Source organism: Brachionichthys hirsutus, unplaced genomic scaffold (genome assembly GCF_040956055.1).
Source record: "Brachionichthys hirsutus isolate HB-005 unplaced genomic scaffold, CSIRO-AGI_Bhir_v1 contig_934, whole genome shotgun sequence".
Taxonomy (NCBI): Eukaryota; Metazoa; Chordata; class Actinopteri; order Lophiiformes; family Brachionichthyidae; genus Brachionichthys; species Brachionichthys hirsutus.
Window position 1 is genome coordinate 16,671 of NW_027180481.1, and position 13,493 is coordinate 30,163.

Here is a 13,493-nt window from a genome sequence, read left to right on the forward strand (position 1 = left end):
AACAAGCAGTCAAAAACCACGCAGCCTTCAACTGATCATCTCTCATGATGCACATTGAGACACACTGAAGGTTTCACTTGATGAGGTTAGCTTTGGCATTGTGTCCAGAATGTGTGACAAACAAAGTCTTCCGACACTCTGAAGTCCGAGAATGTGTCACATAAAGTTAGTTTATTCAGCATTGAGTCGCTGTTAGTTTAACATCTTCCACAAGAAGCGAGTTTGCGTTGGCTGGGAATTGAGCCCAGGTCTCCCGCATGGCAGGCGAGAATTCTACCACTGAACCACCAATGCTTAAAAGACTAGACAAAATGATGGAATCAGAACGGGATCTAAAACAATCTGTTATTACATAGTCATGGACGTTTTGCATGGAAATTCATGGTCTGCAGAGCATGACATCGTTGGACTTTTGTCATCCCCTGACTAGACCTGGCTCCAAAATATTTATATGTGAACTCTTCAGTAAAATGTTCTGACGGTGAAATAAAGAAAGACTAAACATTTTGTTAAATGACTTTACCTGAGTCAAGTTGAAGCTGTCAGAAGTGGGATTTAAACCCACGCCTCCAGAGGAGACTGCGACCTTAACGCAGCGCCTTAGACCGCTCGGCCATCCTGACTACCCAGCGAGAATGTTCACAAAACTCAAGGCAACCCACATCGATTGATTGTCACCATAAATGTAAGCAATCAAGCCGAAACGCAGGTCAACGGTTGGAAATCAAATTATGGCATCATAGTACCACTATCCATCCATGTTCCACCACTAATCCAGGCCAGTGTCACGAAGGCAACAGGATGAGCAGGTATTTCCAGACTTCCCTTGCCAAAGACACCTCCTCCAGTGGATTCCCAAGGCATTGCCTGGTCAGCCGAGAGACAAAGTCTCTCCAGTGTGTCCTCCGTCTTCTCAAGGCATCCTCCTGGTGGACCATGCCCGGACCACCATCCGATGGAGGTGTCCAGGAGGCATCTGAACGAGATGTAGTAGCAGCATAGTACCAATACAGCATCAGTTTCCACGGCCAGAGAAGCAAATCACGAACAAGCAGTCAAAAACCACGCAGCCTTCAACTGATCATCTCTCATGATGCACATTGAGACACACTGAAGGTTTCACTTGATGAGGTTAGCTTTGGCATTGTGTCCAGAATGTGTGACAAACAAAGTCTTCCGACACTCTGAAGTCCGAGAATGTGTCACATAAAGTTAGTTTATTCAGCATTGAGTCGCTGTTAGTTTAACATCTTCCACAAGAAGCGAGTTTGCGTTGGCTGGGAATTGAGCCCAGGTCTCCCGCATGGCAGGCGAGAATTCTACCACTGAACCACCAATGCTTAAAAGACTAGACAAAATGATGGAATCAGAACGGGATCTAAAACAATCTGTTATTACATAGTCATGGACGTTTTGCATGGAAATTCATGGTCTGCAGAGCATGACATCGTTGGACTTTTGTCATCCCCTGACTAGACCTGGCTCCAAAATATTTATATGTGAACTCTTCAGTAAAATGTTCTGACGGTGAAATAAAGAAAGACTAAACATTTTGTTAAATGACTTTACCTGAGTCAAGTTGAAGCTGTCAGAAGTGGGATTTAAACCCACGCCTCCAGAGGAGACTGCGACCTTAACGCAGCGCCTTAGACCGCTCGGCCATCCTGACTACCCAGCGAGAATGTTCACAAAACTCAAGGCAACCCACATCGATTGATTGTCACCATAAATGTAAGCAATCAAGCCGAAACGCAGGTCAACGGTTGGAAATCAAATTATGGCATCATAGTACCACTATCCATCCATGTTCCACCACTAATCCAGGCCAGTGTCACGAAGGCAACAGGATGAGCAGGTATTTCCAGACTTCCCTTGCCAAAGACACCTCCTCCAGTGGATTCCCAAGGCATTGCCTGGTCAGCCGAGAGACAAAGTCTCTCCAGTGTGTCCTCCGTCTTCTCAAGGCATCCTCCTGGTGGACCATGCCCGGACCACCATCCGATGGAGGTGTCCAGGAGGCATCTGAACGAGATGTAGTAGCAGCATAGTACCAATACAGCATCAGTTTCCACTGCCAGAGAAGCAAATCACGAACAAGCAGTCCAAAACCACGCAGTCTTCAACTGATCATCTCTCATGATGCACAATGAGACACACTGAAGGTTTTACTTAATGAGGTTAGCTTTGGCATTGTGTCCAGAATGTGAGACAAACAAAGTCTTCCGACACTCTGAAGTCCGAGAATGTGTCACATAAAGTTAGTTTATTCAGCATTGAGTCGCTGTTAGTTTAACATCTTCCACAAGAAGCAAGTTTGCGTCGGCTGGGAATTGAACCCAGGTCTCCCGCATGGCAGGCGAGAATTCTATCACTGAACCACCAATGCTTAAAAGACCAGACAAAATGATGGAATCAGAACGGGATCTAAAACAATCTGTTATTACATAGTCATGGACGTTTTGCATGGAAATTCATGGTCTGCAGAGCATGACATCGTTGGACTTTTGTCATCCCCTGACTAGACCTGGCTCCAAAATAAATATATGTGAACTCTTCAGTAAAATGTTCTGACGGTGAAATATAGAAAGAATCAAAATTTTGTTAAATGAATTTACCTGAGTCAAGTTAGAGCTGTCAGAAGTGGGATTTGAACGCACGCCTCCAGAGGAGACTGCGACCTGAACGCAGCACCTTAGACCACCCCGCCATCCTGACTACCCTGCGAGAGGGTTCACAAAACTCAAGGCAACCCACATCGATTGATTGTCACCATAAATGTAAGCAATCAAGCCGAAACGCAGGTCAACGGTTGGAAATCAAATTATGGCATCATAGTACCACTATCCATCCATGTTCCACCACTAATCCAGGCCAGTGTCACAAAGGCAACAGGATGAGCAGGTATTTCCAGACGTCCCTTGCCAAAGACACCTCCTTCAGTGGATTCCCAAGGCATTGCCCGGTCAGCCGAGAGACAAAGTCTCTCCAGTGTGTCCTCCGTCTTCTCAAGGCATCCTTCTGGTGGACCATGCCCGGACCACCATCCGATGGAGGTGTCCAGGAGGCATCTGAATGAGATGTAGTAGCAGCATAGTACCAATACAGCATCAGTTTCCACTGCCAGAGAAGCAAATCACAAACAAGCAGTCCAAAACCACGCAGTCTTCAACTGATCATCTCTCATGATGCACAATGAGACACACTGAAGGTTTTACTTGATGAGGTTAGCTTTGGCATTGTGTCCAGAATGTGAGACAAACAAAGTCTTCCGACACTCTGAAGTCCGAGAATGTGTCACATAAAGTTAGTTTATTCAGCATTGAGTCGCTGTTAGTTTAACATCTTCCACAAGAAGCAAGTTTGCGTTGGCTGGGAACTGAACCCAGGTCTCCCGCATGGCAGGCGAGAATTCTACCACTGAACCACCAATGCTTGAAAGACCAGACAAAATGATGGAATCAGAACGGGATCTAAAACAATCTGTTATTACATAGTCATGGACGTTTTGCATGGAAATTCATGGTCTGCAGAGCATGACATCGTTGGACCTTTGTCATCCCCTGACTAGACCTGGCTCCAAAATAAATATATGTGAACTCTTCAGTAAAATGTTCTGACGGTGAAATATAGAAAGAATCAAAATTTTGTTAAATGAATTTACCTGAGTCAAGTTAAAGCTGTCAGAAGTGGGATTTGAACCCACGCCTCCAGAGGAGACTGCGACCTGAACACAGCGCCTTAGACCGCTCGGCCATCCTGACTACCCTGCAGGGGGGTTCACAAAACTCAAGGCAACCCACATTGATTGATTGTCACCATAAATGTAAGCAATCAAGCCGAAACGCAGGTTAACGGTTGGAAATCAAATTATGGCATCATAGTACCACTATCCATCCATGTTCCACCACTAATCCAGGCCAATGTCACGAAGGCAACAGGATGAGCAGGTATTTCCAGACTTCCCTTGCCAAAGACACCTCCTCCAGTGGATTCCCAAGGCATTGCCTGGTCAGCCGAGAGACAAAGTCTCTCCAGCGTGTCCTCCGTCTTCTCAAGGCATCCTCCTGGTGGACCATGCCCGGACCACCATCCGATGGAGGTGTCCAGGAGGCATCTGAACGAGATGTAGTAGCAGCATAGTACCAATACAGCATCAGTTTCCACTGCCAGAGAAGCAAATCACGAACAAGCAGTCCAAAACCACGCAGTCTTCAACTGATCATCTCTCATGATGCACATTGAGACACACTGAAGGTTTCACTTGATGAGGTTAGCTTTGGCATTGTGCCCAGAATGTGAGACAAACAGAGTCTTCCGACACTCTGAAGTCCAAGAATGTGTCACATAAAGTTAGTTTATTCAGCATTGAGTCGCTGTTAGTTTAACATCTCCCACAAGAAGCAAGTTTGCGTTGGCTGGGAATTGAACCCAGGTCTCCCGCATGGCAGGCAAGAATTCTACCACTGAACCACCAATGCTTAAAAGACCGGACAAAATGATGGAATCAGAACGGGATCTAAAACAATCTGTTATTACATCGTCATGGACGTTTTTCATGGAAATTCATGGTCTGCAGAGCATGACATCGTTGGACTTTTGTCATCCCCTGACTAGACCTGGCTCCAAAATAAATATATGTGAACTCTTCAGTAAAATGTTCTGACGGTGAAATATAGAAAGAATCAAAATTTTGTTAAATGAATTTACCTGAGTCAAGTTAAGGCTGTCAGAAGTGGGATTTGAACCCACGCCTCCAGAGGAGACTGCGACCTGAACACAGCGCCTTAGACCGCTCGGCCATCCTGACTACCCTGCAGGGGGGTTCACAAAACTCAAGGCAACCCACATTGATTGATTGTCACCATAAATGTAAGCAATCAAGCCGAAACGCAGGTTAACGGTTGGAAATCAAATTATGGCATCATAGTACCACTATCCATCCATGTTCCACCACTAATCCAGGCCAATGTCACGAAGGCAACAGGATGAGCAGGTATTTCCAGACTTCCCTTGCCAAAGACACCTCCTCCAGTGGATTCCCAAGGCATTGCCTGGTCAGCCGAGAGACAAAGTCTCTCCAGCGTGTCCTCCGTCTTCTCAAGGCATCCTCCTGGTGGACCATGCCCGGACCACCATCCGATGGAGGTGTCCAGGAGGCATCTGAACGAGATGTAGTAGCAGCATAGTACCAATACAGCATCAGTTTCCACTGCCAGAGAAGCAAATCACGAACAAGCAGTCCAAAACCACGCAGTCTTCAACTGATCATCTCTCATGATGCACATTGAGACACACTGAAGGTTTCACTTGATGAGGTTAGCTTTGGCATTGTGCCCAGAATGTGAGACAAACAGAGTCTTCCGACACTCTGAAGTCCAAGAATGTGTCACATAAAGTTAGTTTATTCAGCATTGAGTCGCTGTTAGTTTAACATCTCCCACAAGAAGCAAGTTTGCGTTGGCTGGGAATTGAACCCAGGTCTCCCGCATGGCAGGCAAGAATTCTACCACTGAACCACCAATGCTTAAAAGACCGGACAAAATGATGGAATCAGAACGGGATCTAAAACAATCTGTTATTACATCGTCATGGACGTTTTTCATGGAAATTCATGGTCTGCAGAGCATGACATCGTTGGACTTTTGTCATCCCCTGACTAGACCTGGCTCCAAAATAAATATATGTGAACTCTTCAGTAAAATGTTCTGACGGTGAAATATAGAAAGAATCAAAATTTTGTTAAATGAATTTACCTGAGTCAAGTTAAGGCTGTCAGAAGTGGGATTTGAACCCACGCCTCCAGAGGAGACTGCGACCTTAACGCAGTGCCTTAGACCGCTCGGCCATCCTGACTACCCAGCTAGAATGTTCACAAAATTCAAGGCAACCCACATCGATTGATTGTCACCATAAATGTAAGCGATCTAGCCGAAACGCAGGTCAACGGTTGGAAATCAAATTATGGCATCATAGTACCACTATCCATCCATGTTCCACCACTAATCCAGGCCAGTGTCACGAAGGCAACAGGATGAGCAGGTATTTCCAGACTTCCCTTGCCAAAGACACCTCCTCCAGTGGATTCCCAAGGCATTGCCTGGTCAGCCGAGAGACAAAGTCTCTCCAGTGTGTCCTCCGTCTTCTCAAGGCATCCTCCTGGTGGACCATGCCCGGACCACCATCCGATGGAGGTGTCCAGGAGGCATCTGAACGAGATGTAGTAGCAGCATAGTACCAATACAGCATCAGTTTCCACTGCCAGAGAAGCAAATCACGAACAAGCAGTCCAAAACCACGCAGTCTTCAACTGATCATCTCTCATGATGCACATTGAGACACACTGAAGGTTTCACTTGATGAGGTTAGCTTTGGCATTGTGTCCAGAATGTGAGACAAACAAAGTCTTTCGACACTCTGAAGTCCAAGAATGTGTCACATAAAGTTAGTTTATTCAGCATTGAGTCGCTGTTAGTTTAACATCTTCCACAAGAAGCGAGTTTGCGTTGGCTGGGAATTGAGCCCAGGTCTCCCGCATGGCAGGCGAGAATTCTACCACCGAACCACCAATGCTTAAAAGACCAGACAAAATGATGGAATCAGAACGGGATCTAAAACAATCTGTTATTACATAGTCATGGACGTTTTGCATGGAAATTCATGGTCTGCAGAGCATGACATCGTTGGACTTTTGTCATCCCCTGACTAGACCTGGCTCCAAAATATTTATATGTGAACTCTTCAGTAAAATGTTCTGACGGTGAAATAAAGAAAGACTAAAAATTTTGTTAAATGACTTTACCTGAGTCAAGCTGAAGCTGTCAGAAGTGGGATTTAAACCCACGCCTCCAGAGGAGACTGCGACCTTAACGCAGCGCCTTAGACCGCTCGGCCATCCCAACCACCCAGCGAGAATGTTCACAAAACTCAAGGCAACCCACATCGATCGATTGTCACCATAAATGTAAGCGATCAAGCCGAAACGCAGGTCAACGGTTGGAAATCAAATTATGGCATCATAGTACCACTATCCATCCATGTTTCACCACTAATCCAGGCCAGTGTCACGAAGGCAACAGGATGAGCAGGTATTTCCAGACTTCCCTTGCCAAAGACACCTCCTCCAGTGGATTCCCAAGGCATTGCCTGGTCAGCCGAGAGACAAAGTCTCTCCAGTGTGTCCTCCGTCTCCTCAAGGCATCCTCCTGGTGGACCATGCCCGGACCACCATCCGATGGAGGTGTCCAGGAGGCATCTGAACGAGATGTAGTAGCAGCATAGTACCAATACAGCATCAGTTTCCACTGCCAGAGAAGCAAATCACGAACAAGCAGTCCAGAACCACGCAGTCTTCAACTAATCATCTCTCATGATGCACATTGAGACACACTGAAGGTTTCACTTGATGAGGTTAGCTTTGGCATTGTGTCCAGAATGTGTGACAAACAAAGTCTTCCGACACTCTGAAGTCCGAGAATGTGTCACATAAAGTTAGTTTATTCAGCATTGAGTCGCTGTTAGTTTAACATCTTCCACAAGAAGCGAGTTTGCGTTGGCTGGGAATTGAGCCCAGGTCTCCCGCATGGCAGGCGAGAATTCTACCACTGAACCACCAATGCTTAAAAGACTAGACAAAATGATGGAATCAGAACGGGATCTAAAACAATCTGTTATTACATAGTCATGGACGTTTTGCATGGAAATTCATGGTCTGCATCGCATGACATCGTTGGACTTTTGTCATCCCCTGACTAGACCTGGCTCCAAAATATTTATATGTGAACTCTTCAGTAAAATGTTCTGACGGTGAAATATAGAAAGAATCAAAATTTTGTTAAATGAATTTACCTGAGTCAAGTTAGAGCTGTCAGAAGTGGGATTTGAACCCACGCCTCCAGAGGAGACTGCGACCTGAACGCAGCGCCTTAGACCGCTCGGCCATACTGACTACCCTGCGAGAGGGTTCACAAAACTCAAGGCAACCCACATCGATTGATTGTCACCATAAATGTAAGCAATCAAGCCGAAACGCAGGTCAACGGTTGGAAATCAAATTATGGCATCATAGTACCACTATCCATCCATGTTCCACCACTAATCCAGGCCAATGTCACGAAGGCAACAGGATGAGCAGGTATTTCCAGACTTCCCTTGCCAAAGACACCTCCTCCAGTGGATTCCCAAGGCATTGCCTGGTCAGCCGAGAGACAAAGTCTCTCCAGTGTGTCCTCAGTCTTCTCAAGGCATCCTCCTGGTGGACCATGCCCGGACCACCATCCGATGGAGGTGTCCAGGAGGCATCTGAACGAGATGTAGTAGCAGCATAGTACCAATACAGCATCAGTTTCCACGGCCAGAGAAGCAAATCACGAACAAGCAGTCAAAAACCACGCAGCCTTCAACTGATCATCTCTCATGATGCACATTGAGACACACTGAAGGTTTCACTTGATGAGGTTAGCTTTGGCATTGTGTCCAGAATGTGTGACAAACAAAGTCTTCCGACACTCTGAAGTCCGAGAATGTGTCACATAAAGTTAGTTTATTCAGCATTGAGTCGCTGTTAGTTTAACATCTTCCACAAGAAGCGAGTTTGCGTTGGCTGGGAATTGAGCCCAGGTCTCCCGCATGGCAGGCGAGAATTCTACCACTGAACCACCAATGCTTAAAAGACTAGACAAAATGATGGAATCAGAACGGGATCTAAAACAATCTGTTATTACATAGTCATGGACGTTTTGCATGGAAATTCATGGTCTGCAGAGCATGACATCGTTGGACTTTTGTCATCCCCTGACTAGACCTGGCTCCAAAATATTTATATGTGAACTCTTCAGTAAAATGTTCTGACGGTGAAATAAAGAAAGACTAAACATTTTGTTAAATGACTTTACCTGAGTCAAGTTGAAGCTGTCAGAAGTGGGATTTAAACCCACGCCTCCAGAGGAGACTGCGACCTTAACGCAGCGCCTTAGACCGCTCGGCCATCCTGACTACCCAGCGAGAATGTTCACAAAACTCAAGGCAACCCACATCGATTGATTGTCACCATAAATGTAAGCAATCAAGCCGAAACGCAGGTCAACGGTTGGAAATCAAATTATGGCATCATAGTACCACTATCCATCCATGTTCCACCACTAATCCAGGCCAGTGTCACGAAGGCAACAGGATGAGCAGGTATTTCCAGACTTCCCTTGCCAAAGACACCTCCTCCAGTGGATTCCCAAGGCATTGCCTGGTCAGCCGAGAGACAAAGTCTCTCCAGTGTGTCCTCCGTCTTCTCAAGGCATCCTCCTGGTGGACCATGCCCGGACCACCATCCGATGGAGGTGTCCAGGAGGCATCTGAACGAGATGTAGTAGCAGCATAGTACCAATACAGCATCAGTTTCCACGGCCAGAGAAGCAAATCACGAACAAGCAGTCAAAAACCACGCAGCCTTCAACTGATCATCTCTCATGATGCACATTGAGACACACTGAAGGTTTCACTTGATGAGGTTAGCTTTGGCATTGTGTCCAGAATGTGTGACAAACAAAGTCTTCCGACACTCTGAAGTCCGAGAATGTGTCACATAAAGTTAGTTTATTCAGCATTGAGTCGCTGTTAGTTTAACATCTTCCACAAGAAGCGAGTTTGCGTTGGCTGGGAATTGAGCCCAGGTCTCCCGCATGGCAGGCGAGAATTCTACCACTGAACCACCAATGCTTAAAAGACTAGACAAAATGATGGAATCAGAACGGGATCTAAAACAATCTGTTATTACATAGTCATGGACGTTTTGCATGGAAATTCATGGTCTGCAGAGCATGACATCGTTGGACTTTTGTCATCCCCTGACTAGACCTGGCTCCAAAATATTTATATGTGAACTCTTCAGTAAAATGTTCTGACGGTGAAATAAAGAAAGACTAAACATTTTGTTAAATGACTTTACCTGAGTCAAGTTGAAGCTGTCAGAAGTGGGATTTAAACCCACGCCTCCAGAGGAGACTGCGACCTTAACGCAGCGCCTTAGACCGCTCGGCCATCCTGACTACCCAGCGAGAATGTTCACAAAACTCAAGGCAACCCACATCGATTGATTGTCACCATAAATGTAAGCAATCAAGCCGAAACGCAGGTCAACGGTTGGAAATCAAATTATGGCATCATAGTACCACTATCCATCCATGTTCCACCACTAATCCAGGCCAGTGTCACGAAGGCAACAGGATGAGCAGGTATTTCCAGACTTCCCTTGCCAAAGACACCTCCTCCAGTGGATTCCCAAGGCATTGCCTGGTCAGCCGAGAGACAAAGTCTCTCCAGTGTGTCCTCCGTCTTCTCAAGGCATCCTCCTGGTGGACCATGCCCGGACCACCATCCGATGGAGGTGTCCAGGAGGCATCTGAACGAGATGTAGTAGCAGCATAGTACCAATACAGCATCAGTTTCCACTGCCAGAGAAGCAAATCACGAACAAGCAGTCCAAAACCACGCAGTCTTCAACTGATCATCTCTCATGATGCACAATGAGACACACTGAAGGTTTTACTTAATGAGGTTAGCTTTGGCATTGTGTCCAGAATGTGAGACAAACAAAGTCTTCCGACACTCTGAAGTCCGAGAATGTGTCACATAAAGTTAGTTTATTCAGCATTGAGTCGCTGTTAGTTTAACATCTTCCACAAGAAGCAAGTTTGCGTCGGCTGGGAATTGAACCCAGGTCTCCCGCATGGCAGGCGAGAATTCTATCACTGAACCACCAATGCTTAAAAGACCAGACAAAATGATGGAATCAGAACGGGATCTAAAACAATCTGTTATTACATAGTCATGGACGTTTTGCATGGAAATTCATGGTCTGCAGAGCATGACATCGTTGGACTTTTGTCATCCCCTGACTAGACCTGGCTCCAAAATAAATATATGTGAACTCTTCAGTAAAATGTTCTGACGGTGAAATATAGAAAGAATCAAAATTTTGTTAAATGAATTTACCTGAGTCAAGTTAGAGCTGTCAGAAGTGGGATTTGAACGCACGCCTCCAGAGGAGACTGCGACCTGAACGCAGCACCTTAGACCACCCCGCCATCCTGACTACCCTGCGAGAGGGTTCACAAAACTCAAGGCAACCCACATCGATTGATTGTCACCATAAATGTAAGCAATCAAGCCGAAACGCAGGTCAACGGTTGGAAATCAAATTATGGCATCATAGTACCACTATCCATCCATGTTCCACCACTAATCCAGGCCAGTGTCACAAAGGCAACAGGATGAGCAGGTATTTCCAGACTTCCCTTGCCAAAGACACCTCCTTCAGTGGATTCCCAAGGCATTGCCCGGTCAGCCGAGAGACAAAGTCTCTCCAGTGTGTCCTCCGTCTTCTCAAGGCATCCTTCTGGTGGACCATGCCCGGACCACCATCCGATGGAGGTGTCCAGGAGGCATCTGAATGAGATGTAGTAGCAGCATAGTACCAATACAGCATCAGTTTCCACTGCCAGAGAAGCAAATCACAAACAAGCAGTCCAAAACCACGCAGTCTTCAACTGATCATCTCTCATGATGCACAATGAGACACACTGAAGGTTTTACTTGATGAGGTTAGCTTTGGCATTGTGTCCAGAATGTGAGACAAACAAAGTCTTCCGACACTCTGAAGTCCGAGAATGTGTCACATAAAGTTAGTTTATTCAGCATTGAGTCGCTGTTAGTTTAACATCTTCCACAAGAAGCAAGTTTGCGTTGGCTGGGAACTGAACCCAGGTCTCCCGCATGGCAGGCGAGAATTCTACCACTGAACCACCAATGCTTGAAAGACCAGACAAAATGATGGAATCAGAACGGGATCTAAAACAATCTGTTATTACATAGTCATGGACGTTTTGCATGGAAATTCATGGTCTGCAGAGCATGACATCGTTGGACTTTTGTCATCCCCTGACTAGACCTGGCTCCAAAATAAATATATGTGAACTCTTCAGTAAAATGTTCTGACGGTGAAATATAGAAAGAATCAAAATTTTGTTAAATGAATTTACCTGAGTCAAGTTAAAGCTGTCAGAAGTGGGATTTGAACCCACGCCTCCAGAGGAGACTGCGACCTGAACACAGCGCCTTAGACCGCTCGGCCATCCTGACTACCCTGCAGGGGGGTTCACAAAACTCAAGGCAACCCACATTGATTGATTGTCACCATAAATGTAAGCAATCAAGCCGAAACGCAGGTTAACGGTTGGAAATCAAATTATGGCATCATAGTACCACTATCCATCCATGTTCCACCACTAATCCAGGCCAATGTCACGAAGGCAACAGGATGAGCAGGTATTTCCAGACTTCCCTTGCCAAAGACACCTCCTCCAGTGGATTCCCAAGGCATTGCCTGGTCAGCCGAGAGACAAAGTCTCTCCAGCGTGTCCTCCGTCTTCTCAAGGCATCCTCCTGGTGGACCATGCCCGGACCACCATCCGATGGAGGTGTCCAGGAGGCATCTGAACGAGATGTAGTAGCAGCATAGTACCAATACAGCATCAGTTTCCACTGCCAGAGAAGCAAATCACGAACAAGCAGTCCAAAACCACGCAGTCTTCAACTGATCATCTCTCATGATGCACATTGAGACACACTGAAGGTTTCACTTGATGAGGTTAGCTTTGGCATTGTGCCCAGAATGTGAGACAAACAGAGTCTTCCGACACTCTGAAGTCCAAGAATGTGTCACATAAAGTTAGTTTATTCAGCATTGAGTCGCTGTTAGTTTAACATCTCCCACAAGAAGCAAGTTTGCGTTGGCTGGGAATTGAACCCAGGTCTCCCGCATGGCAGGCAAGAATTCTACCACTGAACCACCAATGCTTAAAAGACCGGACAAAATGATGGAATCAGAACGGGATCTAAAACAATCTGTTATTACATCGTCATGGACGTTTTTCATGGAAATTCATGGTCTGCAGAGCATGACATCGTTGGACTTTTGTCATCCCCTGACTAGACCTGGCTCCAAAATAAATATATGTGAACTCTTCAGTAAAATGTTCTGACGGTGAAATATAGAAAGAATCAAAATTTTGTTAAATGAATTTACCTGAGTCAAGTTAAGGCTGTCAGAAGTGGGATTTGAACCCACGCCTCCAGAGGAGACTGCGACCTTAACGCAGTGCCTTAGACCGCTCGGCCATCCTGACTACCCAGCTAGAATGTTCACAAAATTCAAGGCAACCCACATCGATTGATTGTCACCATAAATGTAAGCGATCTAGCCGAAACGCAGGTCAACGGTTGGAAATCAAATTATGGCATCATAGTACCACTATCCATCCATGTTCCACCACTAATCCAGGCCAGTGTCACGAAGGCAACAGGATGAGCAGGTATTTCCAGACTTCCCTTGCCAAAGACACCTCCTCCAGTGGATTCCCAAGGCATTGCCTGGTCAGCCGAGAGACAAAGTCTCTCCAGTGTGTCCTCCGTCTTCTCAAGGCATCCTCCTGGTGGACCATGCC

General features: G+C 46.1%; 11 non-coding genes across 11 annotated transcripts; all 11 read right to left on the reverse strand.

The window, feature by feature from the left end:
* Positions 1-540: 540 nt before the first annotated feature.
* Positions 541-623, reverse strand: trnal-aag (transfer RNA leucine (anticodon AAG)). Its single transcript has one exon. It is a non-coding gene; the product is annotated as a tRNA-Leu (tRNA).
* Positions 624-1,586: 963 nt separating this feature from the next.
* trnal-aag (transfer RNA leucine (anticodon AAG)) lies at positions 1,587-1,669 on the reverse strand. The gene has a single exon. It is a non-coding gene; the product is annotated as a tRNA-Leu (tRNA).
* Positions 1,670-3,678: 2,009 nt separating this feature from the next.
* trnal-cag (transfer RNA leucine (anticodon CAG)) lies at positions 3,679-3,761 on the reverse strand. Its single transcript has one exon. It is a non-coding gene; the product is annotated as a tRNA-Leu (tRNA).
* A 963-nt stretch (positions 3,762-4,724) lies between these two features.
* Positions 4,725-4,807, reverse strand: trnal-cag (transfer RNA leucine (anticodon CAG)). The gene has a single exon. It is a non-coding gene; the product is annotated as a tRNA-Leu (tRNA).
* A 963-nt stretch (positions 4,808-5,770) lies between these two features.
* Positions 5,771-5,853, reverse strand: trnal-aag (transfer RNA leucine (anticodon AAG)). The gene has a single exon. It is a non-coding gene; the product is annotated as a tRNA-Leu (tRNA).
* A 963-nt stretch (positions 5,854-6,816) lies between these two features.
* Positions 6,817-6,899, reverse strand: trnal-aag (transfer RNA leucine (anticodon AAG)). The gene has a single exon. It is a non-coding gene; the product is annotated as a tRNA-Leu (tRNA).
* Positions 6,900-7,862: 963 nt separating this feature from the next.
* Positions 7,863-7,945, reverse strand: trnal-cag (transfer RNA leucine (anticodon CAG)). Its single transcript has one exon. It is a non-coding gene; the product is annotated as a tRNA-Leu (tRNA).
* Positions 7,946-8,908: 963 nt separating this feature from the next.
* Positions 8,909-8,991, reverse strand: trnal-aag (transfer RNA leucine (anticodon AAG)). Its single transcript has one exon. It is a non-coding gene; the product is annotated as a tRNA-Leu (tRNA).
* A 963-nt stretch (positions 8,992-9,954) lies between these two features.
* trnal-aag (transfer RNA leucine (anticodon AAG)) lies at positions 9,955-10,037 on the reverse strand. Its single transcript has one exon. It is a non-coding gene; the product is annotated as a tRNA-Leu (tRNA).
* Positions 10,038-12,046: 2,009 nt separating this feature from the next.
* trnal-cag (transfer RNA leucine (anticodon CAG)) lies at positions 12,047-12,129 on the reverse strand. Its single transcript has one exon. It is a non-coding gene; the product is annotated as a tRNA-Leu (tRNA).
* A 963-nt stretch (positions 12,130-13,092) lies between these two features.
* Positions 13,093-13,175, reverse strand: trnal-aag (transfer RNA leucine (anticodon AAG)). The gene has a single exon. It is a non-coding gene; the product is annotated as a tRNA-Leu (tRNA).
* Between the last annotated feature and the right edge of the window lie 318 nt (positions 13,176-13,493).